The 25258-nt window shown below is 39.2% G+C and overlaps 1 protein-coding gene across 1 annotated transcript in view; it reads right to left on the minus strand.

The window, feature by feature from the left end:
* The window catches only part of MRPS28 (mitochondrial ribosomal protein S28), a 235614-nt gene that overhangs the window by 38252 nt on the left and 172104 nt on the right, over positions 1 to 25258 (minus strand). The window contains exon 3 of the transcript XR_005211730.1: positions 16243 to 16382. The gene's annotated coding sequence lies outside the window, so the exon portion shown is untranslated. The remainder of the gene's footprint in view (positions 1 to 16242; positions 16383 to 25258) is intronic.

Raw genomic sequence — 25258 nt, forward strand, 5'->3', positions numbered from 1 at the left:
GTCTTTGGGGAGAAAGCATCGCCTCAATGATATCTTGATTTGGACATTTTCTTGGCCTCATACTGAAAGTTAATACATTTCCATTGTTGAAGCCAGCCCATTTCATGGTATCTACTTGAAGCAGCCTAGGAGACTAGAACAATCCTGTAGGAAGTAAAAAGTGGAGTTACAAATAAAAAATACAATAGTACTGGTATTTATATTTACCCATGTCATTGTCTTTGCTGGAGATCTTTATTTCTTCATGTGGCTTCAGTCAATTGTCTAGTGTCCTTTCCTTCCAACCTGCAGAACTTCCTTTAGCATTTTTTGTAGGGCTGGTTCTGGTGGTGACATAGTCCCTCAGCTTTTGTTTATCTGAGAATGTCTTAATTCCTCTCTCACTTTTGAAAGACATTTTTGCCAGATGCAGAATTCGTGTTTGGCAATTTTTTTGCTTTCAGCACTTTAAAAATGCCTTCTTGCCTCTAGGGTTTTTGATGAGAAATTGGCACTTTATTCTTATCGAGGCTCCCTTGTATGCGACATGTTGCTTTTCTCTTGTGGCTTTCAGGATTCTCTCTTGTCCTTGGCATTTGGCCATTTGATTATATCATGACATGGTGTGGGTCTATTTAGGTTTATCATGTTTGGAGTTCACTGAGAACCTTGGCTGTGTATATTCATGTCTTTCATTTAATTTGGGAAGTTTGTAGCCATTTTCTCTTTGGCTGTTCTCTGTTCCTTTCTCGTGATCTTCTCTTTCTGGGAATCCCACAATGAGTATACTGGTACACTTGATGGTGTCTCACAGGTTCCTCAGGCTCTGTTCACTTTTCTTCATTCTTTCCTTTTTTCTGCTCCTCAGACTGGATGATTTTGATTGTCTTATTTTCAAATTCACTGATTCTTTCTTCTGCTTGCTCCAATCTGCTGTTGAACCCCTCTATGGGAGTTTTTAATTTCTGTTACTGTGGTCTTCAGCTCTTTTTGCTTCCTTTTCATAATTTCCATCTCTCTATTTGATATTCCCTTTTGTTCCTCTATTATTTTCCTGATTTCCTTTAGTTCTTTGTTCATGTTTTCCTTCACTCGTTGAGCATATTTAGGACCATTTCTTTAAGGTCATTGTCTGGAATGTCCCAGGTCTGATACTCCTAATTGATGATTTAAATGCTTTCATCTTCTCCTTTGCCTGAGCCATCACTTCCCATTTCTTTGTATGTTTTGTAATCTTTTGTTGAAACCTGAACATTCTGATATTTTAGTGTGTTATCACTAGACTTTAGACTCTGAAGTATTTCTTTCTTAAGCTTGTATCCAGATAGTAGTGTTACGAAAGAGCTTTCCTTGAATGACAAGAACCAAAAAAAAATAATAAAAGCAAAACAAAACAAAACAAACAAAAACAAAAAACAAAAAACAAAAAACAAAAAACAAAAGGAAGGCAAAAACAAAAACACCTTTCCCTGTCTTTGAAGATTGACCTGTGCAAGTGCTTTCTTTCAGAGCTTATTCATACAATGAATTTGGAGACTAGTTCCAGGCTAAAGTGTAGGGCCCTCCTCAATCCTTTCTGCATATGCATCTTATCATGGGCATGTGATGGGCATATGGTCCTGGGAATTACCTCAGTTACAAGGGTGTGAATATCCCTCTTCCCTACAGAACAGTTCCTTAGGGTCCTAGGCACTGCACTATCTGTCCTACAGTCAGCAATCCCTTGCCCCAAGAAGCACTTATTTTACTCCTCTCCCACAGGGTTCTGTAGAGCTCTCTGAGCTGCCTTCTACACTCAGGGCAAGTTCTGGGACAGTGAGTCCCTTCAGGCTCTACACAGACCTGGTGAGGGGTGGGGAGAGCCTGCTGGGTGCCATGGGTTCCTACTGCTCTTAAGTGGCTTTTTTCTTGATTTGGCACTTGCCCAATTATGGCAATCCTTGAACTGTTTTCTGGAGCTTTTAGGAAGATGTTTCTGCCAGTTCTTGCTGGTCCTTCTGTCGGGGGACAGAGATCTGAATTGTCTCACTCCGCCATTTTGATCCAGCAGCTGCCTTAATTTTTGAAATCACCTGATTTTAAGACACCTTTCCAGACTTCAGATAGTTATTTTTGTTTAGGAAAAAGAAATTCTAATGCATAATGACATTTTTTTTTTCATCAAAAAGAGACAAATGGACCAAAGCACTTGTTGAAAACCTGTCTTTGTCTCCCACTGTCCTGGAGCCCCGTGACCAGTGTGAGATTGAAACAATTTGTTCCACTCTTCCTCCCAAAACATACCTTAATGCAAAATGAATTGTATGTGAGCAGAGACCAATGAATATACCCACACTCAGTGAAAGAAGTTTGAATCCCTTATCCTTAGGAAAATACATTTTCTCTGAGCCCTGTCTCTTCCAGCAGACAGCCGTGCAGGCGGGCAGGTGGGGGTGCTTCCTTTGTGGGCTCCAAAGCCCTCAGGGACTTCTTAACTGAGCCGGGACTGTCAATCATGCCTGTTGAGAATGAGCTTTCTTTTCTGAGGACCAAGGAATGCAACATGCACAATTTACCTTTTTTTCTCAGGAGCCATTTTATTCCTCATTAATGCCAAGAGAAAGGGTGTATAAGGGCCCTTGACATGTAAACGTCTAATTAGGAAACTTTCAAAGCTGACACCATCTAGAACCACTCACTTTTTTTTAAAGATAAGAAAAAGAAAAAACAAAAAAGAATTTATCATTATACTGCTAAAGAGGTCCTACACTACAATAAGCTTCTTATTTGCACATTCCACTCAAGCTAGGCTAAGCCTGTTGCTCCCTTCCATTAAGTCAAATGTTCACAGTCTCATTTGGAATGGTCCTGGGGGCATGTGGTATTTATTCACACTCTCATTGTCTTAGATTGGGTTTCCCTGTAGGAAGAGCCTGAGACTAGGGCTGGTATGCAGATAGATTATTTGGGAGGTGATTCTAGGGAGGAGGAGAGAAAGAAATCAGGGAGAGTATGAAAGAGAGGGAAGGAAACGCACTACTGTGGGAAGCAGGGACTTGATTCTGTTGGCACCACCTGAGAAGCCCGGTTTATGTCCCACAGAATTTTCCTCTTGAAAGATTGGTAGCAGGTCCATGTGCCTATCAGCTACCATCCCAGTGGATCCTCAGGAGTTTTATTTTTTTTTTACCTATTCATATGCTTATGCCAAGCCAATACCTTATCAGTGTCCATGGTGCCTCAGGAAAGAAAGCAAAAATCCACAATGTTTTAGTTATCTATTGCTGCACAATAAATCACCCCAAACTTAGTGAGTTAACACAACAAAGATTTATTATTTCACAGTTTCTGTGAGTCAGGAATTCAGGAGCACCTTAGCTGGGTAATCTGGCTCAGTGTCTCTAATGATATATTACAATCAAGATGTCCACCCAGGTCAGAGGATTGTGGGAAGATGGCAGAGGAGAAAACTCGAAGAATCAGTCTCTCCACCAAGACAACTATTGAACTGGCAGGAATTGTCTGAATAAATGTCTTTGCAACTCCTCCAGAGTCTAGTGGAACACTGTGCAGCATCCAGGGAGAAGCAGGAGGAAGAGGCTGGTAAATTGTGATAAATACAGGTGAATTTCACCCCACCCTGCAGTGGCTACCATCTTCCCTTCCTCCAGCCTTGTGGGAGGCAGTAGTGGGGAATGGAGCTTGGGCTTTTGGTGTAGCTTGCTAGTGCCACAGTGGGTCATAAAGACTTTGCCCTCCAAAAGCCAGGGTTGTGTGTTCTGATCATAGATCTCTACCATTGATCAGTTACTTCAGATCACTGGGGGCAGGTTCAAAGGACAGTCCATTGTTCCAACTCCCCTCCAGCAAGGTCTCAGAGGAATCTTAAAGACAGGAACCTTCCTCAAAACTAAGGAAAACAGTTAAAGGGCTGCATCAACCAGGCAAGTGCTGAATACAACATAGGGTAGAGCTAGCTTGTTTTCTCATTGTGGGTCCCTTGCCCTGTTCTAGAGGGAGCAGAGTGGCCCCTGTGTGCATAATGGGGTGCAGGTATGTCAGTGTCAATCTATTGGTTGGAGGTCAGAGAGACTGAGCAGGGGAAATTGTCCCAGGCTCTACTTGCTTGTCCTGAGGGCAGAGAAGCAGTAGCAGACAGCAGAGACGGTGTGAGCAACAATTAAGTTGAAGAGACCTGGAGCAAAGGACTACATGGATTAAGTCACTCAAGAGAGTACCCAGAAGTGGAAGGAGGTCTATTTCAAAGGGAGTGGAGGAGGCATTCCCTGGTACTGTAAAGGGGGACTTCCTGAGGGCTTTAGCAAGCGCACGCACAGGAAAAGAAGCAGACTCCATAGCTATGGCTCCACACAGGCTCAGAGATGACCCTTTGCCTCAGGGTAATCTTCTTGATAGGAAGGCTAGGCTCTGAAGGACACTACCAGCCAAAGTAAAGCCAATTTGCAAAGGTAGTGAAAAATCCTTTGATTTGTTTATTTTGATTAGCTCCTGGCATTTAAGAAATTCTCTGTCATATGACTAGCTGGACACAAACTTAAGGGACAGCTCGGGGACTAAATTCCAGATTTAACACTTTAAAATTTTTAAATGTACAATGTGCAACAAAAGATTACAAGGCAAACAAAGAAACAGGAAATGATGATCCATCCAATGGAACAAAATAAAAATCCATAAAACCATCAACGGAGAGGATCAGACTTTGGACTTTAAAGACATGATCCTCGATATGCTCAAAGAAATAAAGGAAAACACTGAGAAATAATTAAAGGATATGAGGAAAACAATGAATGTACAATGTGGGAATCTCTCCAGAAAAATATTGGAGTTGAAGAACACCGTAACTGAAAAGAAAAATCTCCTAGACAGTTTCGATAGTAGATTGGAGGTGGCAGATGAAAGATGCAGTGATCTCAAAGAAAAGACAAGTGAAATGATTCAGGGCAATGAACAGAAAGAAAAAAGAATAAAAAAGAATGACCTGCGGGATGCCATCAAATGTACCAATACACACATTATGGAGGTCCCAGAAGGAGAAGAAAGAGAGAAAGGGGCAGAAAGAATATTCAAAGGAATAATGGCAGAAAACTTCATAAACTTAGCAAAAGTCATGAATATTCACATTCAAGGAGCCCAGCGAATCCAGCTGTTGGTTAGCTCTGTACTAGTATGAGAAAAAGGAACCTCCCTGTGATGTTAGGTTTTCTGTTATGTGCAGCTGAACTCAATCTCTAGTGGAGTCACACAAATCCTTTTAGCTCATCCCTAACCAAGTGATGATTTTGTTGCAGTGATTGTTAAATTTTAAAAATTTTCATTATCTTTAAAGAAGTGGTTTCTAAGTTGTATTTGTAAATCTGTCATTGTTGATTTTCTTCTGAAAAAATATTCACCCCATGACGATTCCAATACTTCTGCATATCAGCGTTTTTCTCAGTCCCTTCATCTGGCCAAGCTCTCACAAACCTTTGGATTTTCACATATGAAGACCCTCTGGATGGATACCTCCCCCAACCCCTTCCCCCTACCTCGGCCCAAGTTACCTAACAAATCCTTGCAGAGGTCTTTCCTGACTTCTCCAATCTAAATCAAGTCTCCCAGTTACATTCCCATGCAAATTGAACTTGTTCTTTCTAGATCTTACCAAATTTATAGTTCTGTATTTATTTTTGAGATTGTGTGTAAATCTATGATGTCACTGAAGAGCTCCCTGAGGCCAGGGGCTGCACTGATTGTGCTCACAGCAAAGTGCCTGGTGGAATGTTACGGCCACACTACCTTTCAAGGAAGCCTGGAAAGTCCAAGTGGAATGCTCTTGTTCCAAAGATGCACAGAATTCAGACTACCATAGATGAGTCCCATACTAATCAGGAATCAATTCCTTCTAATTGAAATGTTTTCGTGTTTCTACCTGTTTCCCATTTGATTCTTTCTTATTGAAAGCCTCCATGGAGCAGGAATCTGTGCAGGGATGGGCCTCCACAAAGCAATCTGGGCAAACTTCCAAGCTGTCAAGCCAATTGATAAAGCTCCCAGGAGAGCCAGGCAGTTTCTAATTCCTCTAGTTGCCCTAACCAGGGAGAAAATACTGATTGTCCACAATTAGAGGTGGCAAGAATCTCTTAATGCTTTCCCATGTTTTATAAGGCCAGCATTTTGAAGAGGTAAATACCAAATGGAAAAGATCTGTTTACACTTCGGTGGCAAAGCAGGCATCTGGAGAGCATTTAACTGTGGTGATACTTTGTTCCCAAGTAAATGTTCTGTTTGTTAGTATACAACACTAAGTTATCTGGCTTTACAGAAAGGCGCCATTTGCCTTCTGGGTTCTATACAAAACTGAAGACTATTAAAATGTGCAAACCAAAGCAAAAAGACAAGAAAAAATTGGAAAGAAGTCCAACAAGTCTTAAGAAAAGTTGAAAATATAATGCCAGCTTGGATAACATATTATCATTTGCTTCTTATTTTACTTCTTTCCTCTAAGCACCTACCATGATGGAAAAGCCCATAAATGACTCCTGCCTATCTGGAAGTCTAGTGGATCCAGCTTGTCTGGGCTTGAATAGGAGGCATGGAGAGGTGGAGATTGGCCGGAAGTCACATCTCCAGGCTTAGGCTTCATTGTGGGGCTGAGTGGTCCTAACAAAAGTAGGTTAGCTACAGACAAGGGTTCTAGAATATTTGATGCTTATATGCCCATATCATGCAGATTCAAAGGAGCCAAGTAGAAGGATTTCTAGTGAATAAATAAATTTCTGACTCAGCAGTGATTTAATTCAAGGTAGCAATTTTATAAGCTGCTTCATTTTCTCCTGGAATTAGTTAGGATGTGAATCCTAAGTAAATTAATATTTTAACCTGGATCTGTTTCAAATGAATCTGAAACTAGACTATATGAGGCAGTACACAAAGCAACTTACCAATCCTTAAGTCACTGTTTGAGAGTGATACCTGCTTGAAGATACATTAAACGTACCAAGAGAAAACAATGTTTTAAAATTCATAATGTTTCTTCGTGCTCTTTAGACAAGAGTTTTTTGAAAAGTTACCAATAAGTTATCCACTACAGAGGTAACCTACCATAAAACATTAACCAGAAAATATCAGCGACATAGAATTAACAAATATAAGGTAGAGGCTTGTACACTTCTGTACTTTCTGTGTCACTAAAACAAGATTAATAGGCTTAGATCCAGAGAGGAGGTGCTGCTTTGCCAAAGACAGAAATATTATCTTTGAATTCTATTCCATTGAAAGGGCCAGAATACCCATCAGGAAGTTCTGACCTTATAGTTAAAGTTACTTTAAAGTCCACAAAAATGAGGTATGCTGTGGCCCTGTTTTCTATTCCCTGAGGAATCAGACTAGCAAAGCTGAACTTGAGGTCAGAAAAATGAGTAGCTGCCAGCATAAAGCGTATATTAATGCCAATAAAGTGTGATTGTTTACAAACATTTTTTATTGTTGCTGTTTTATTTTGTTTTGTTTTAATTACAACTTGGAATGGACACAGCAAAGAGGCTTTCTACTTATGTATTCTGAAGTCGAAATAGATAAATAAATGAATCCCTAGCACTTTCCCATGAAAGAATATTTAAGAATGTCGCAGTGTTAGAAGTTTGAGTCTAGCTGGGCCTTTTTAATAGCTTGCATTGCTTGTATTTTCATTTTTAGGTAAATTAGTGGAAATATTTCACCTGTTACATCACAGTTTAATCTGTGGACCTTGGGATCGAAGAAACACAGATGGAAATGATGCATGTTTTACTGTGTGGGCAGTGTGCTTATTCATTCTGTTTGAGTGGCATTGTTTTGTGTATACACACAGAGAAAAGTTTAACAAGCCATCATTTACTATGACAATGGGGGCATATGAGTGGTTCTCAAATGAAAGAGCAGAGATTATCTCTTTGTGAGGACAAATTTGATTAAGAGGCACCTCTTGTCCACTTTTTGTGGTATTAAACAGGGAACCAAATGTTTAGCTTCAATGCCGCCATCTTTCTGGCATCCTTGAGGAAAAAGCTGCCTGTCAACACTTTGGTAAACAGTATCCATGAGCGATAGAAGGAGAAGTACTCAGAGGCAGGAAAGCAGTGGGCATTGAAAGTTTGTAAGACCTGAATACAATTTCATGAAAGAACCACAATGTTCAAAAAGAGAATGGAATTCTGAGCTCTCCCTTCTTCAAACTTCCCACAACCTATATACTAAGGAATTCTTCCCTGCAATGAATACAGTGAACTCTCTAATGTTTGTGACAACTGAGAAGTAAAAGAGCACATTTAATATAAAATAATGAAGTATCCTTTAAAGTCACAAAGATAGTCACCTCCTCAGTCCCTGCAAAATGTTGAGCATAGAGACACAAGCCAAGAAACCTGCTTTTTGCTGGAAAATTGTCAGGGGATATGAACGAGGCTCAGATAAATATTCAAAGTCTGGATACATGAAATCAGTTCCTGTAGCATGATCTTTAAATTTCTGCTCGAAGCCTTTAAAACCAAGTGCAGGAAGGAGAGGCTAAACCTGCTTATAATTGTGCCTAAGGGTCTCCCCCTGAGTGCCTCTTTGTTGTTCAGCTATGGCTCTCTCTCTCTAACTAAGCCACATTGGCAGGTGATCTCACTGCCTTCCCTGCTATATGGGACCTGACTCCCAGGGGTGTAAATCTCCCTGGCAACACAGGATATGGCTCCCAGGAATGAATCTGGACCCAGCATCATGGGACTGAGGACAACTTCTTGACCAAAAAGGGGATGCAAAATGAAATGAAATAAAGTTTCAGTGGCTGAGAGATTTCAAATGGAGTCGAGAGGTCACTCTGGTGGACATTCTTACACACTATACAGATAACACTTTTTAGGTTTTAATGTATTGGAATAGCTAGAAGTAAATATCTGAAACTACCAAACTCCAAAACAGTAGCCTTGACTCTTGAAGATGATTGTATAACAATGTAAATTACAAGGGGTGACAGTGTGATTGTGAAAACCTTGTGGGTCGCACTCCCTTTATCCAGTATATGAATGGATGAGTAGAAAAATGGGGACAAAAAGTAAATGAAAAATAGGGTAGGATGGGGGGATGATTTGGGTGTCCTTTTTTATTTTTATTTTTTATTCTTATACTGATTCTTTCTGGTATAAGGAAAATGTTCAAAAATAGATTGGGGTGGAGGATCTAAGATGGCGGCATAGACAGGAGTGGAAGCCAAGTAGTCCCCTTGCAACAACTAAAAGAAAAAAAAAAACCAGAAACAACTAGTAAATAAGCTGGAATAACTGCGGGGAGACAAACGTGACCGTCCACTCATACACCAACCTGAATTGGGAGGAATGCCCAAGATCACAGCATAAAATCTGTAAGTAAAAACTGCGGATCCGGACCTCTGGAAGATGGCGGTTAGGAGAGACAGGGCAAAAAAACACTGCCGTGAGAAATACTAGATAAAAGCCAGAAAGTGACCCAGAACACCAGTTCCAGCAATGCACCAGCTGGACAAGGTCTGCTAAATCCACAGGGACCGTGCACTTGGTGAAACCAGGAGTCTGCATTCTGAAACGAGTGAGTAAGCCGCTGAATATCTGGCAGCCATGCTGCGGTATGGGGAAACCATGGGTTGGCATTTGGAGTCGGACTAGTTCTTTTTTAAAAAACCCAAAAGCAGCTGTGGATACGACAGTGAGAACCGCACAGGGAAGCACGGCAGGAACGGTGTCTCCACTACCTGTGAGTACACCTCAGTATCTGGCATGGACAATAGCCTTTCGTGCACCCGCTGCTAATTGTCTCAGAGCGAGGCAGGCAAAGGTTAGCCAAAAGGGGAAAAAATACCACGCCCTTTGCAGCCATCTTCCCAGCGGACTGGGGACACTCCTGCCCAGCATTGGTGCCACAGCCCAGAGCTGCGCCAAAAAATCCCAGGGCGACGGGAAGTGTTTCTAGCATCATATCCACACGCCACAATATCAGGCATGGACAATAGCCTTTTGTGCACCCACAGCTAATTGTCCCGGAGCTAGGAAGGCGGAGCAGTACAAAAAGGGGGAAATCAACATGCCCCATTCAGCCATCCTTTCAGCAGGCTGGGAACGCCCCTACACGGCCTGGTGGCCCAGGGCTTCCCTTGAGGGTCGGCGTGCACTTGTGGCATAACACAGCCTTCCCTCAGCAGAGGCCCTGGAAGGGCACGGCTTGGAAGAGGGACCCACTCAGTAATCCCAGGGACCATATGCCAGTACCAAGGACTTGTGGGTCAGCAGCAGAGACAATCTGTGGCAAGACCGAACTGAAGGTTTAGACTCTTTCAACAGCCTTAAGTCTCCAGGAACACCTGGGTGGTTTGATTATTAAAGCCACCCTTGCTCCCTAAACACTCAGACACATGCCCCATATTCAGGGCGGATAGCACAAACTACACATGCAAAACTGGTGCACCAACTGGACCCCACAAGAATCAGACCCCCACACACCACAAAGACAAAGTTGGGGAGAACTGGCTTGCGGGAAATAGGTGACTCGCAGACACCACCTGCTGGTTAGTTAGAGAAAGTGTACACTACCAAGCTGTAGATCTGACAAATTAGAGGGAAGTATATGAATTAGCATACGTATTCTAAAAGAACCCTATCAAGTTAAGCAAATGCCAAGAGGCCAAAAACAACAGAAAATTCTAAAGCATATGAAAAAAACAGACAATATGGATAACCCAAACCCAAACACCCAGATCAAAAGAAAGGAGGAGACATAGTACTTGGAACAATTAATCAAAGAACTAAAGACAAACAATGAAACCATGGCACAGGATATAAAGGACATGAAGAAGAGCATGGCACAGGATATAAAAGAGATGAAGAAGAGCCTAGAAGAGCATAAGGAAAAAATTGCAAGAGTAAATAAAAAAATAGAAGATCTTATGGAAATAAAAGAAACTGTCGACCAAATTAAAAAGATTCTGGATACTCACAGTACAAGACTAGAGGAAGCTGAACAATGGATCAGTGACCTGGAGTATGACAAAATGGAAAATGAAAGAATAAAAGAAAGAATGGAGAAAAAAATTGAAAAAATCAAAATGGACCTCAGAGATATGATAGATAAAATAAAACGTCCAAATATAAAACTCATTAGTGTCCCAGAAAGGGAAGAGAAGGGTAAAGGTCTAGAAAGAGTTTTCAAAGAAATTGTTGGGGAAAATTTCCCAAACCTTCTACACAACATAAATACACAAAGCATAAATGCCCAGGGAACTCCAAATAGAATAAATCTGAATAAACCCACTCCGAGACATATTCTGATCAGACTGTCAAATACTGAAGAGAAGGAGCAAGTTCTGAAAGCAGCAAGAGAAAAGCAATTCACCACATACAAAGGAAACAACATAAGACTTAGTAATGACTACTCTGCAGCCACCATGGAGGTGAGAAGGCAGTGGCATGACATATTTAAAATTCTGAGAGAGAAACATTGCCAACCACGAATTCTTTATCCAGCAAAGCTCTCCTTCAAATTTCAGGGAGAGCTTAAATTTTTCACAGACAAACAAATGCTGAGAGATTTTGCTAATAAAAGACCTGCCCTACTTCAGATACTAAAGGGAGCCCTACTGACAGAGAAACAAAGAAAGGAAAGGGAGATATGGAGAAAGGTTCCATAATATTAGATGAAGATGCATTTTTTTAAGCCATATAGTGACCAGTGAATGTAAGTTTGGCTTTATTGTCATCATAGTCATCATAAGACACAACCCTATATTAAATTATTTTCAATTCTGTATTTCAGAGAGGAATAAACAGACATTGCAGAATGGTGACATTATGAAGGAGAAAACATACTTGGTATCACATCCTATTCCATGCTACCATTTCTTTCACTGTATTTCTAATGGATAACTCAGGTTTATGGTATGGCATTCTTTCTGAAACACTAGAAGCCAGAAGATGAAAATACCTGCCTCACTTTTCTGACTTGCTGATTATAAATGTGGTCATCTCACTTAACTTGTAAGATGACTCTTAGTTTCCTAATTGGTAAAACAGGAATTAGACTAAGAATAAGTAAAACTATTAAATTTAAGTCTGAAAATATAGACTTCTTTTGAAAATCCAAAGGAATACTCTTATACTTTTTGAGACCATTGAAAAATGTGTATTCTCAATTATGTTTTATTGGTTGATGTAGATTAGATGTCATTGTCTGGAGATAGGCAGAGATATATAGACCAAAAGCATATAGGGAGCAGTGTTGGTGAAAATATCTATTTATATATGAAGAGACATCTGTTATTGTAGTCATTGAAGCACTAAATTTAAATGGCAATTATTAACTTCTATTTCATACACTGAAACAAAAGAACATTAATTGTGGACCCAAGATTTGCTATTTATTGCATAGTTAATGGAAGACATTGACCCATTTTAGCTGCTGAGTTCAGATAGAGGGTTTGGAAAAAAAAAAAATCTATTTACTCTCTGATCCATAAGCTTGTATAGTTTACAGTGAGAATTCCTATAAATAAAACAAAATTATCTCAATGAATTTAGTTCCTTGGTTTAGATAAAAATAATTTGAATAGCAAGGGTTATATGTAGGCATGTTTGTAAATATACAAAGGAGGAAGAAGGGGAAGTATTGGCCTGTATTCAGATTTATTCTGCAACCTAGGTATGGTGAGAATAGTGCAACAATATTCTCATCTGTAAAATTTATAACACGGCCACTATTTTGTGATATCAAATGAGATGACTATAAATATCTGAAAATGAAATACTATTTTGAAAGTTAAAAAAAATAATAGAGGGGCATATAGGGAAAATATATACCTGTTGCAAACTAATTACAGTTAGTAGTATTTTAATGTTCTTTCATCAACAGTAACAAATGTGCTATACCAATACTATGACTCAACAGTGGATGGGGGGTGGTTAGAGTTATGGGAGATTCTGAGTTTCCTTTTTTTTGTCTGTATTTCTTTTTGGGAGTAATGAAAATGTTCTAAAAATTGAAAAAAAAATTAATCGTGGTGATGGATGCACAGCTGTATGATGGTACTGGGGGCAACTGATTGATTGTACACTTTGGATCTTTGGATAATTGTATGGTATATGAACAATATCAATTAAAAAAAAAAGCAATGCAGGATAAATCAAATGTGCTATAGCCATACAATGGAATATTATTCAGCCATAAAAAGGAATGAAGTTCTGACACATGCTACGTCATGGCTGAGCCTTGGAAACATTATGATAAATAAAAGAAGGCAGACACAAAAGACCATATATTATATGATTCCATGTATATGAAATATATACCTATTCTTTATCAGAATAGGTAAATAATCTATAAAGACAGAAGAGATGAGATAGAGATAGAGATAGAGAGATAGAGATAGAGATGAGAGAGAGAGAGAGAGAGAGAGAGAGATGTAGAGATTAGTTGCTTAGGAGAGTTGTTGCCTAGGTTTGCCTAGGGCTGGGGAATTTGAGGGGAGAATGGGGAGTGGATATGGAATTTCTTTTGGGACAATGATAATGTTCTAAGATTGACTGTGCTGATGGCTGTACAACTCTGTGAAGATATTAGAAACCATCAAAATATACACTTTAAATAGATGAATTACATAGTATACACTTTATTCTCAATAAAGATGTTTTTTAAAAACAAAAAACAACAAAAAAATAGATTGTGGTGATGAATGCACAACTATATGATGGTACTGTGAACAGCTGAGTGTACATCATGGATGTTTGTATGTAATGTGAATATATCTCAATAAAACTGACTTTAAAACAAAACAAAACAAAACAAAAAAACAAGTGCTGGGAAACATCAGAAAGCATGGAGCAGCAGTGGAGGTGGGGTGGAGAAGATTGTGGAAGTGAGTAGGAACAAAATGGAAGGCAATCCAGGACAGCTTTTGTACCGATCTCATAGCTAAAATGTCTGCTTCCTACCTTGGGAATCAGAGTTTGCAGAACATCTAATATTTAGGTTGATGGAGAATCTGGTAGAACAATGGCCACTGAATCAATTAAATTACATTCAACAAATATCTATGACTATTTTTTTTGTATGTATGACAGTTGCTGGGGACAGCAGTAAAAGAAAAAAAACGAGTAAAACTCAAACCCTATCTTGGAAACATTTATAATTTATTAAGAAAATATACATTAACTCCCTAAGAGATGGATCTACAAAGTACTAAATGGCTTCAAGGTGAAGTAATTAATTAATTCATCCATTCATCCATCCATTTATTTATTTAGATACTTAAAGCCTAGGAGATTATAGCAGGAAGGGGACAGGAAACTGTGTAATACATTTTGGAGTTTTATAGGTAAGCTTTGGTTACCTAGCTGACCTCCATGTAGACATTTTTTTTTTTTTTTTTTTTTTTTTTTTTAAATCATCATTTTATTGAGATATATTCACATACCACACAGTCATACAAAACAAATTGTACTTTCGATTGTTTACAGTACCATTACATAGTTGTACATTCATCACCTAAATCAATCCCTGACACCTTCATTAGCACACACACAAAAATAACAAGAATAATAATTAGAGTGAAAAAGAGCAATTGAAGTAAAAAAGAACACTGGGTACCTTTGTCTGTTTGTTTCCTTCCCCTACTTTTCTACTCCATGTAGACATTTTACATATTCCCTGATAACGGAAATCTCCCTATAGCTAAGAGATTTTATTAGTCAGGGTATGATTAGTCAAGCGTTTACAATATATATATTTTTTTTAATTTTCTTTTTAAAAGTTTTATTTTGTTATTATTTAAATTCCATTTTTAAATTCTTTTATTTTATATTATTCTACCTGTTTTTCTTTACAACATGTTCTTAATGAATAAAATGCTCTTTTAAAATTGTCTCCAATAACTATCGACTGCTTTAATATGCCATTAGAAATGGTTAGTCAGAAAAATAGTCGATCATATTTTCCATCTATCCCACAAAGATTTAAGACACTAAACCTGGTCTATACTGAAGAAAGCATTTTATGCAGAATCTATACAGATGAAAGATGATAGGGAGAGAGTTGACAGCAATAGAAACAGCGTGAAGAATATGTGGTGGCTTGGCACATTCGCCAAGGCTAAGTATGAATCTTCTGCGCAAAGATTTTACAGTGGAAGGTAGAAAGAGGTAGGACTGCATAGGCGAGGGGATGGGGTTTGGGGAGCTTAAGAGAATGACTGCCATGCCTAAAAAATTCCTCTCTTCAATAGAGGTGAAGATTACAGAGTTTTGCCCCAATACACAGGTCCTGTCCAGACTTCTGTGGACAGTCTCTATGCCTTCCATCAGAGTTAGATCACAGTACCAGAATAGGAAACAAATTTGACAAACGGGTCCTTAACAGGCAGGAGAGAGCATGCCTAACTTTCTCTGAGCTTCACTTTCCCGAGCCTTCCCTTACAGGTGGCTAGATAGGTTGAGGGAGCTGTTTGAGGGAATACCCTAGAGAAAATGGAAGCAGGAACAAAGCCAAAACACACCCTGGGGTCTCATAAGAATGAACAGACCATTTCTAATTAGCTGGAGTCCTTGGTTACACATGAGCTCTGTGTATTCCCATTTAGTAACCATGGAAGTGTCGTGGAGTCTTGCTTGTACATACTGTCCCTCCTCAAGAGGTCATCCAGCCCCTGTTGAACACATCCATGAGAGATAACTTCCTAACTCCCAAGGCAGTCTTAGAGGATTATTTAGAAGATAACCATTGTAAAGTCAATTTATTTCATACGGGTAATACTTGAGTTTCTTACCAGAGAATCCAATCTTATAATCACTCTCCTCCTTGCCCTTTGTGGAATAATGTCTTTTCTATTTTTTCTAGTTCTTGCACTGCACCAAACAAGTAACAAGTAAGTTAGAATACCTGGATGTTCATTATAATTCACTTGGTAGATTTTCCAGGACTTTTTCTGGTCCATTAGTCATTTCAAATTTGTTAACAACTGAATCTGAGGGTGAGTAGGAAAAGGAAAGGTTTTAACAAGGATTGAAATGACTAATGGACCAGATTTTTTTTTTTTTTTTTTTTGTATAACAAAACTAAAGGCAGGATTACTTTAAATTGTCACCCATTTTGTAGTTCTCTTTTGGAAATTTACTAGTATATTGAGCATCACTAAATATATCCAAAAAATAGTTACGTGGCAATATAACTCGGATATACCATAATTTCTCACCAATAAAAGTCACCATATTAAAAAAAAAAAAAAAAGTCACCATATTTACCCACAATTCTTGTTTCAGCTGCCCGCCGAAGCGGAATTCCCACTCCTTTTGGTATGGTTTCGAGATTTGGGACACCATCTTTATCTACTGGCTTCTGTGGTATTTACTGCATCCAAAATGAAAGATTCTGCATTTAAATGTTGCCTGGAAGAAACACAATAACTTGCTTTCTTTTATTCATTCATTTAAAATAATTATTGCTATCACAGACTCATGTGCATTTTTCTTAAACCATAATGATTTGAGACTTATAGAGTATGGTAAAACAGTTGGACTGTTTTTTCAAGCAGGCAATTTTGTGAAGCAAATGGTAGTAATCGGAGCCAGTTTTTGGTTTCTAAAGATTTCATCTGCTCACAGGATGTTTTCAGAGCCCATACAATTTCTTACCTGGAGGCTAAGATCCATGTCCAAAATCCTGTTTTCAAACTCCCACATGTAAAATGCAGGTACGAGAACACATAGTTTATAGAGTTTTTCTTTCCTACTTTCTTTTGGCTCGGAGCATCTGAATTCTTTGTAATTAGTTTACAAGAAACATGGAAAGAAAGCTGCAGCCTTTTCAAATAAACTACATATTTCCCTTAGGAATTTATACTAAAACATGTATTTAGTTTTAAAAACCAAATGGAATGAACATAAGAAATGCAATATGGGTCAGCCCAATGGTCTAACCAGCCAGTGGTTTCCAAGTCTCAGAGTACTCCTTAACACTGGCCTCAGAAGATTTGGAATGTATTTCATACTCCCCTGGTTTCCTTTAATATTCAAATCTTGATTTACCATTCATAGATTTATCTAAACCTTTCATGAACCTACTTATATCTTTAGCATATATTGACTACAGAAATAATGACAATTTTACTATCTGCCTATAAAATAAACAGCACAGAAAACAAATGATTAACAAATGCTCTGGGGATGAAGCTCCTTTATAACAAGTCAGCCAGATTAACCAAAAAGGGATCTACATTGAAAAAGTGCTGATGAGTGTTACAAAAATGAGTGAGAAGTCCTATTAAATTAGCCATGTATAGAGCAAAGAAGCTCAAAAACACTCAGGAGAACAGCTTCTTTCTGTCCATGTGCAGATGGAGATAAACAGGGACAATCCTAGAAAAGATGATGAAAACTGGGATTTGTACTTAACAGCTAGCTTCCCTTTTTGCATTTTCTCCAGCTCATGAACATTCCCTCTCATATTTACTTCTATTGTGTTCTGTTCGTGGTTTCCCTTACCCCCCTACTAAAACTGAAAAGGTTTCCATGTCATTTACCCTTAAAGTACTAATGTACTTTAGTGATGCTCTTTTTTTTTTTATCTTTATTTTATTACTCATCTGCCCATTCAATGGATAAAGGGAGTGTCAGTCACAAGGTTTTCACAATCACATGGTCACACGATAAAAGCTATATAGTTATACAATCATCAAGAATCACAGTGATACTCCTAATGTGGTGCCTCAACCCAAGTAGAAAGGTTTCTTCCCAAGAGTTCAAAGATCTTCTAGATAATAACAGACAATGGGAAAAACCTGGCTGACTCCAAAAACATACTAGTGATAAGAATGACTCTGACGGTAAAACTGATTAGAACGCTGAGTAAACCTGTGGATCTGGTGGTGGTAAGAGTGGAAGGTGGTGGGCATTTTTTGTGTGTGCCTAGGAAGACAGAGTGGTTCCTAGCTGTGATCACAAGGGTTGAAGAAAGAGTTGGAGGCAGTAGAGAGTAAAGAAAAGAGCATTTGATCTGGTGACCTACTTTCTATTGTAAGATTTTGAGGAAGCCATTTTATCTCTTTTGGAATGTTTTGCTTCACTTGAAACATTAAGACAAAAAACCAGAATGTAAGCTCACATTTACTGCTGAATCTCCAGAGCCTAGAATAAGAAGCATCTGATACCTGGTAGGCATTCAATAATTATCTATGGAATGGATGGATGGACGGATGTAAAATAAGGATTACTATGATCTAAAAGGCCACCTCCAGGTCTAATGCTACCTGATTTTATGATGCCTCTAGGACTTGGAGACGGTCTGTCTTTGCAGAGGTTTGCCAAGTGGGCAGCACCCCCTCCTTGTACGCCATCCCAATTCAGAGTCTTCCTGAGCACAGATCTGCTCCTCCCCAGTCTCCCATTTTTTTACCCAGTTCAGATACATATATTGTTTTGGGGGCTCATTATTTAGTTTTTAATTATATATTTATTTCCCAATGTTCTGAATATAGGCTTCCTTTATTATTTCTGACTTTGGCAGTGAAGTTTCTATTATCTTTATAATTTTCATTAATAGCGTTAACATTTTTCTCTTTATACTAAAATTGTCTCCTTACAGACTAAGTGTAAAATATTGATATATGTACTTAAGAAGGATCCATATCTCCATATTTAAGAGGAATATTTGTTTTTTATAAAAATTTAAATACTGATAGTTTCTCTTGTTTTTCCAATATCCTATTGATTATACAGTTCAGCTTTCCACAGTATGGGAGGGGACTGCACAGGGTATGACTCCCAGGAGACGAGGGTCCCTGGGGGGCACCTTGGAAACTGCACACCATTTGTAGTATAATGTAAAAATCCATGGATGAAATCAGGCAACCTGAGCTGTACTTCTTTCTGTCTGTTATTTACTACTTGGATGATTTAGGAAAATTACAAGCTTCCCTGAGTCTCAGTTTTCTCATCTATAAAACTAGCAAAAGGGGTAAAATGTATAGTTTTCAAGCAATAACCTTCAGAGGCTGCTAGGATCCAGGGGAGTCAAAGTTTTTCTTTCTCATTTCAATCGGAGGAAATGCCAATTAATTCTCCGAGTAATGTGCTTAAATGTTAGTCAGCTATTGTGTATGTAACAAACCACAAAATCTTAGTGCCTTATAACATAAGCATTTATTTCTCTCATATAGGTTATAATGGTTAGGTTCATGTGTCAACTTGGCCAGGTGATGGTGCCCAGGTGTCTGGTCAAGGAAGCACTGGCCTAACCATTATTGCAAGGACATTTGTGACTGGTTAATAAACCAGAAGACTGGTTTATTAAATCATTAGTCAACTGGCTGCAACTGTGACTGACTACATCAATGAAGGGCGTGTCTTCCATAATGAGAGAATGCCATCAGCTGGATTTAATCCAATCAGTTGGAGACTTTTAAGCTAGACAGATAGAGGGCCTTCATTTCTTTGGCTGACCAGCGGTGTTTCCTGAGTTCATCGAAGTTGCCAGTTTGCTGCCTGAGGAGTTCATCAAACATCTTCATTGGAGTTGCCAGTCTGCTGCCTGCCCTAAGGAATTTGGACTCATGCATACCCACAGTTGAGTGAGACACTTTTAAAAATCTTGCGTTTATAGGTATCTCCTGCTGATTCTGTTTCCCTAGAGAATCCTAACTAATACACAGATCTACAGGGGGACTGGGGAGGTACTGTTTCAAGTTGTGGGTCAACTGGGCTAGGCTTCAGATTATGGTTCTGTTTCAGAGAGTAAGCCAAACCCCACAAGTCTTTGTGCCATATCTGCTAATATCCAACAGCCAAAGTAAGTCACATTGCCAAACCAAAGTCAAGGGTTGGGGATGTACACTCCGCCCACCATGAGGCCATTGCAAGGCTATTACACCCTATCCATTGTGAGACCATAGCAAGGGTTCTACCACAGGGGAGTGAAGAATTGGGATGAATAATTCAATCTACCACAATTGACCGCTTGGTCACAAATAGCTATTGGTCCAGCAAGGAACTGAGGATCTCAGTGTAACCTCAGTGTAACACCCTTAAGGAACTGAATCCTGCCAACAACCATGTAAGTGACTTTAGAAGTGAACCCTTCCCCAGTCAAGCCCTCAGATGAGACCCTAGACCTGGCTGACAACTTGATGGCAGACTGTGATGGACCCTGAAGCAGAGGACCCAGATAAGCTAAGCTGTGCTTGGATTCCTGACCCACAGAAACTGGGAGATAATAAATATGTGTAATTTTAAGCTGCTAAATTTTGGGGTAATTTGTTACTTAGTAATAGAAAATTAATATAATACCCAATGTACAGTGGTGAAACAGACAGCATAATTGCAATAAATATTCCCATATGAAAAGGCAAAGAATAGGAGGCACATGGCAATCACTAGTGCACAGCAATTCTGAAATCTTCATAGGTAAATGTTGGGAGAACATTATTAACTAATCTGGTCCCTCTCCCCTAAGGTAAGAAATGTTCCTTGATTAGACCCCTATTCTGCTCCATAGGAGGAGGTCTCCAGTCCATTTTCTCCACTGTCCTTGACCCTGTCTTATGACGGGTCCTTCCTGATCCATCATTCTCCTTGTCCTGTTCTGATGACTACAATGAAGAATATGATCTTTTTGCCAGCTGAGCTGTTTTTTCAACCTGTTTTCCCTAAAAAGTTGGGGGCCCATAAAGTCTTTACATCTTGTACCCATACTCAGTCCCTTTAGGTTCAGTTTGGAAGCACTGTTGTCAACATGCCTCTCGTAAAAACTTTGTGGATTTTCTGTTTACTTGATTTGAATCAACTTTATATTCCAAAAGGAACATTCACAATTCTGTTCAAGATAAGCCTTTATCCCTCTAGACTTAGTGACTGTACTTTGGGTACACTCAGGTCTTCTGTGGGACTTTACCCTTGAGATTTCTGAGAGTTTTTTGTCCATCTGAAAGAATCTACCAAAGTCACTTTCATCCTCTAAGAAGTCTTAACAAAGCATGTTATAGCCACATTCTAGATTTGGTATTTACCCTGAAGTCATGTCACACTGAGAGCATCCTGGATTTCATCTTTTCCTTGAGCTGTGTTTTTTTTTTTTTTTAAATTGAGATTGTTCATATACCATACAACTATCCAAAGATCTAAAGTGCACAATCAATTGCCCATGGTACCATCATACAGCTGTGCATCCATCACCACCATTAATTTTTCAATTTTTAGAACATTTTCATTATTCCAGAAAAGAAATAAAGACAAAAAAAAGGAAACTCCAGTCCTCCCATACCCCTAATCACCTCCCCTCCATTACTGATTCATAGTTTTGGTATAGTACATTTGTTAATGTTGATGAAAAAATGTTAAAATACTACTAAGTGTAGTATACAATTAGCAAGAGGTATATTTTTTTCCTATATGCCCCTCTATTATTAGCTTCTAGTTATAGTGTCATACATTTGTTCTAGTTCATGAAAGGGATTTCTAATATTTGTACAGTTAATCATGGGCATTGTCCACCACAAGATTCACTGTTTAATACATTCCCAACTTTTAACCTCCAACTTTCCTTCTGGTGACATACATGACTCTGAGCTTACCCTTTCCACCACCTTCACACACCATTCAGCACTGCTAGTTATTCTCACAATGTGCTATCATCACCTCTGTCCATTTCCAAATGTTTAAGTTTACCCTAGTTGAACATTCTGCTCATAGTAAGCAACCGCTCCCCATTCTTTAGTCTCGTTCTATATTCTGGTGACTTATATTTCATGTCTATGAGTTTACATAATTATAATTAGTTCCTATCAGTGAGACTCTGCAATATTTGTCCTTATGTGTCTGGCTTATTTCACTTAGTATATTGCCCTTAAGGTTTCATCATCAACCCATTTTTTTTTTTAAGACAGTTTTGTTCACATGCCATACATTCCATCCTAAGTAAACAATTGATGGTTCCCTGTATAGTCACATATTTATGTGTTCACCACCTTCACCACTATCTATATAAGGGCATCTATATTTCTTCCACAAAGAAGGAGGAAGAGTCAAAGAAGGTAGAGAGACGAAAGAAAGAAAGAAAGAAAAAGAGAAAAAAACACATGACAGCTAGAAAGCAACAAAAGGAAAGACAGCATTAAACTAAAGTAGAATAAAGAGTCAGACAACATCACCAATGCCAGGACTCCCGTACCCTTCTCCTATGTCCCCCCCCCCCATATACATTTAGTTTTGGTATATTGCCTTTGTTGTATTAAAGGAAGCATAATACAATGTTTCTGTTAATTATAGTCTCTAGTTTGCATTGATGGTATTTTTCCCCCAATACCACCCTATTTTTAACACCTTGTAATGCTGACATTCATTTGTTCTCCCTCATGTAAAAACATATTTGTACCTTTTATTACAATCATTGAGTACCCTAGGTTTTACTGAGTAATACAGTCCCAGTCTTTATCTTTTGTCTTTCATTCTGGTGTTCCACATGGTCCTAACCTTCCTCTTTCAACCATGCCCACAGTCATCTCTGTTTAGCATACTTACATTGTTGTGCTACTATCTCCCAAAATTGTTTTCCAAACCTCTCACTCCTGTCTTTTCCTTTCTGTTTGCAGTGCCTCCTTTAGTGTTTCCTGTAGAGCAGATATCTTGTTCACAAACTGTCATTGTCTGTCAGAGAATATTTTAAGGAGGGACAGTTTTGCCAGATATAGGATTCTTGGTTGGTGGTTTTTCTTTCAGTATCTTAAATATATCACCCCCACTTCCTTCTTGCCTCCACAGTCTCTATTGAGAAATCCACACATAGTCTTATCAAGCTTCCTTTGTATATGATGGATTTCTTTTCTCTTGCTTCTTTCAGGATTCTCTCTTTATCCTTGACATTTGATAATCTGATTATTAAGGGTCTTGGTGTAGGCCTATTCAGGTCTATTCTGTTTGGGGTATGCTGTGCTTCTTGGATCTGTAATTTTATGTCTTTTATAAGAGATGAGAAATTTTCATTGATTATTTCCTCTATCATTGCTTCTGCCCCTTTTCCCTTCTCTTCTCCTTCTGGGACACCAATGACATGTACATTCCTGCATTTCATTTTGTCCTTAAGTTCCCGGAGACATTGCTCATATTTTTCCATTCTTTTCTCTATCTGTTCCTTTGTGTGTAGGCTTTCAGATGCCTTGTTCTCCAGTTCCTGAGTGTTTTCTTCTGCCTCTTGAGATCTGCTGTTGTATGTTTCCATTGTGTCTCTCATCTCTTGTGTTGTGTCTTTCATTTCCATAGATTCTGCCAGTTGTTTTTTGAACTTTCAATTTCTACCTTATATAAGCCCAGTGTTTTCATTATACACTTCATCTCTTTTGCCCTATCTTCCCTAAACTTTTTGAATTGATTTAGTATTAGTTGTTTGAATTCCTGTATCTCAGTTGAAGTGTAAGTTTGTTCCTTTGACTGGGCCATAACTTTGTTTTTCTTAGAGTAGGTTATAGTTTTCTGTTGTCTAGGCATCTGATTTCCTTGGTTACCCCAATCAGGTTTTCCCAGACCAGAATGAGTTCAGGTCTCAGAAGGAGGAAATAGTATCACATCTCCCTGAGGGTGTATCTTAGATTGGTACATCCTGTGAGGCCTTGGGTCACTGTGCTTTTCTGCCCAGCAGATGGCACCTGTCAGCCTGTAGCTCCAGACTATGTAAGGAGGTGTGGCCCATGGCTGTTTTCCCCCAGGCTCTGAATGGAAGGCGGGTAGTAGAGCTTGACACTGCCTCTTTCCTCTTAGGGAAGACATATCCCCTGGGGAGAGGTCATTTACATTTGAATAGATTCTCTGCCTGTGCTATCTCCACCCTTGTCTGGGTCAGAGCACTGGGAACTGAAAATGGCTGAGGCTTTCTCCATTGAGACAAAAAAGGGACAGAAGGCCCCTTTCAGGGCCAGTCTGTGGCCACCCTCTGGCTTTCCAAGGTCAGTCGTTACCAAAAGCCTCTGTCTGCTTGTTGGGGATTCGTATCTTGTATTGAGCAGTCCACATTTGTTAATTAAACCCCCTGTTGGAGCTCAGCTGAGCTATATTCGCTTGCTGGGAGAGAGCTTATCTCTAGCACAGCGAGGCTTTGCAGTTTGGGCCATGGGGGGAGGCAGCTCCTGGCTTGGATCCACAGTTTTTACTCACAGAATTTATGCTGTGATCTCGGGCATTCCTCGCAATTCAGGCTGGTGTATGATGAGTGGACAGTCATGTTGTCTTCCTGCAGCTATTCTAGATTATTTACTAGTTGTTCCTGGTTGTTTATTAGATGTTCCAGGGGGACAAACTAGCTTCCACTCCTCTCTATGCTGCCATCTTCTGTCCAATCTTGAGCTGTGTTTTAATTCCACAACTTTGGTTTGAAAAAAATCTTTCCTGAACTCATCTATATCTTGCAACACCTTATTAAATGCAGCTCATGCTTTCAATATTCTGCCTCAAAGCTTCCTTGCCCAAATCTATTAGGGACATTTCCTGTCTTCCAACTTACTTCAGGTGACAGTTTTACCAAAGGTTTTGCCACTAAACAACACAGGATGCTCTTTTTCCACTCTCCTGTAACAATTTATTTGCTGCCCATCACCCAGTCCCAGAACCAATGCCACTTCTAGGTACTAGTTTCTCTATTAGCCAGCTATAAGATGAAAATGCAAAGGGCTGAGAATCTCTTATGACACATCTATATTAAAAATAGAATAAGGTCCTATGAAGCCAAGATAAACCTGTTATGACTGAAAACTCACTTATTTCCAGTTTATATTCTGGCTCAGAAAACCAAGAGACAAATCAGAACTGTAGATTTTTATACGTCAGCATATACCTTTAGAAACTGTGGCAGCCATTAAGAATGTACAGTTCAGATTCCCCCATTCAAAGATTCAAAGAATGTAGTTCATTGACAGCAACTGTACCTTCAAGATCTGTCACAGCATTTGTGCTGACACAAGCAACACACTTCCTGCACATCTCCAATAACTGAGGTTGGTGGGAATTCTAGAGTTGGGCCATTCCTACCTAATATGGGACTTTTCTAATGGGCCATCTTTGCTCTGGTGTTTCCCATTAGCCTGGCTGAGAATCTCACAGAGCTGCACTGCTATCTCAGTCTCTCTCTTCCTACCAAACCCTCCCTCCTCCCCTCTCTCTCTTCACAGGTGTCAGATCCACATCAATGCTCGAGGCTCTCTCAACCTATTCCTGCTCCCTCTCTCATTTATCCTTCACAAGCATTTCCCAATAAGCCCCTTGCAATTCCAATTCTGTCTTGGCTG

Source organism: Choloepus didactylus, chromosome 14, assembly GCF_015220235.1.
Source record: "Choloepus didactylus isolate mChoDid1 chromosome 14, mChoDid1.pri, whole genome shotgun sequence".
Lineage (NCBI taxonomy): Eukaryota > Metazoa > Chordata > Mammalia > Pilosa > Megalonychidae > Choloepus > Choloepus didactylus.